Genomic DNA, 2,173 nt, shown 5'->3' with positions numbered 1-2,173 from the left:
CGAATGTTTTGAGAATGATGAGGGCAACAAATGTACATACGTGCTTGACACAATGGATGTATGTATGGATTGTGATAAGAATTGTATGAGCCCCCAATAAAATAATTAAAAAATTCAAGAACAATTTTAATAGCTCTTTAGAAGATAATTTGTTCCACAAGAAGGTTTAAGAAAAACTAATTATTGTGGAGTATCTGAACGCTACATTGAAAATCCATTTCCTCTTTGCTTCAGGTTGGCAAATGTATGAAAACATCAGACCAAACAGTGGCCATGGTAAAAAAATTATTAGAAAGAGTGGACTATGAAGTACTATGGATACACTTCTGAATACTCTTATGTGAAGTAGAGAAGTCTGAACAAGAAAAGTCTAATTTTAGTTCAAGATTATTCCAGATACATTTTTCCTCCGAATGTTTTCTGTATTTTAAGTTTTTTTTAACCACTATTAAGTATTTTTAGCCTCACTTATGCCAGAATATTAATAGAAAAACACAAAACAGAAAACAAAGGAACAAAACCCAAATGAACGGCTTATGAGATGCGACATTTGAAATCATAGCTTGCAGTCTGGCTATCCTAGATGTTAACCTTATGAATTCATCTCTCTCACTGGCCATTCTGCGTGAATTCCTAAATCTAAATGAGTGGGGGAGGTGTCAGCTGTATAGAACCGTGAGGAGTATCGAATGTATAAAAGTGCTGGAAAATACAAGTATACAGATGCTCTACCTTAATAGGTTATTAGCTTCTAGAGAGAAAGCTTTTTTGAATTACTTCTTTACTCTCATGTCCTGGACATAGAACATGTTTGTTGTATGAATGGAAAGGGAGATTAAGTTCCTAACCAGTCTATGGCCCCTGATTAGCAATATAAGTAGCATATTCTAAAAATACAGAAAGCCACACTTCCAAAAACTGTATTGATGGCATTGATCGAAATGATTGCATCTCTTACCTGTGGTCGGATTCCACACTGAAAGTGAGAGTACTGAAATATAAGTTCTTCTGCTTCCACCTGAGTTGCTGGACAGCCAGTTCCCAAATATAATTCCCTAGGGTCTAAAATCTCATCTCTACTAAACAGAGTTCTCTTAACTGTAGCGCGGAAAAGAATTTCATTGCATTGCACCGACACTATTGAGAGACAAGAAATAAAGACATAAATAATAAATAATCATTCAGGAGTTCTGCTTTTGTGACCCGTTCAAAGCAGTGTGAGCAGGATTAGGTAATGTTAAGGAAGACTGTCTTCAGCTAAAAGAAATGAAAAACTTGAAGATATTTTAAGAAATGAGTCCCTTCACATTACCACTCATCGCTTTCTCTCTCTCTAAAATAATCATCCTTCCTTCCAGGCAACCCCCAAATAGAATCAGCCCACGAAGAGACTGAGGTGGGCATCTCCTTGGGCCTCACTTTGCCAAGGAACATATCCATATCTATACTGGAGCACTCATACTATTTACGACGTTCTCTGCTATTTAGTGTCCTGGTTCAAACTTGAACCCTTGAAAATAGATCATGTGTTACTGTTTTGCACATGGCTGTGTGCCACATGGTGGTCTTGCCATTGAGTTTATTTCAACTCATGATGAGCTCATGTGCTAGAGCAGAACTGCTCCATTGGGTTTTCTTGGCTACGATCTTAATGGAAGCAGATAACCAGGTTGTTCTTGTAGTGTTGGAGAGTGAGATTGGAACCACCAGTCTCTAGGATAGGAATCAAGAGCAAGCCATTTGCATCATCTACTTTTCCTTTTGAGTATTTAGAACAGGTTATATGAAGGAGATCCAAAAAGGTTGTGGAAAAATAGAATTAAAAAATAATGGGATTTTTCCTCAAAGACTTTTTGAAGCCCTTAATAAATCTGCAAGATTGAAACATTAGCACCTGTCTCCTCTCAGGAAGATAACCAAGTCTCTGTGGTTGAGATGGTCTGAATATGTTCCAGGAAGTCTTGCACCAGATTCTGCCCAGGTCCTGAAGAGAGACTGTGCAATGCGAGTGGGAAACAAGCAGTCAACAAGGACTTCCTGCAGATTTTCAAGGTGCAATCACACATGGGCTCTCAGCCTAGATAGAGGTCAGCCTTTGTAGGTGCTTCACCTAGGTCTCTGGAGGGAAGCCCTGGGGTTTTAAGGAGGGAGAGAAGGGCAATTAGATAAGGGA

General features: G+C 38.6%; 1 long non-coding RNA gene across 1 annotated transcript in view; it reads right to left on the bottom strand.

The window, feature by feature from the left end:
- Positions 1-1,127, bottom strand: part of LOC123522478 — a 4,140-nt gene extending 3,013 nt beyond the window's left edge. Inside the window, exon 1 of the long non-coding RNA XR_006680743.1 lies at positions 959-1,127. This is a non-coding gene — a long non-coding RNA (uncharacterized LOC123522478). The remainder of the gene's footprint in view (positions 1-958) is intronic.
- Between the last annotated feature and the right edge of the window lie 1,046 nt (positions 1,128-2,173).

The sequence above is a fragment of the Echinops telfairi genome, unplaced genomic scaffold (assembly GCF_000313985.2).
Source record: "Echinops telfairi isolate 266 unplaced genomic scaffold, ASM31398v2 ScPeMD7_7416;HRSCAF=8454, whole genome shotgun sequence".
Lineage (NCBI taxonomy): Eukaryota > Metazoa > Chordata > Mammalia > Afrosoricida > Tenrecidae > Echinops > Echinops telfairi.
This window is presented reverse-complemented; position numbering and strand designations above follow the sequence as displayed.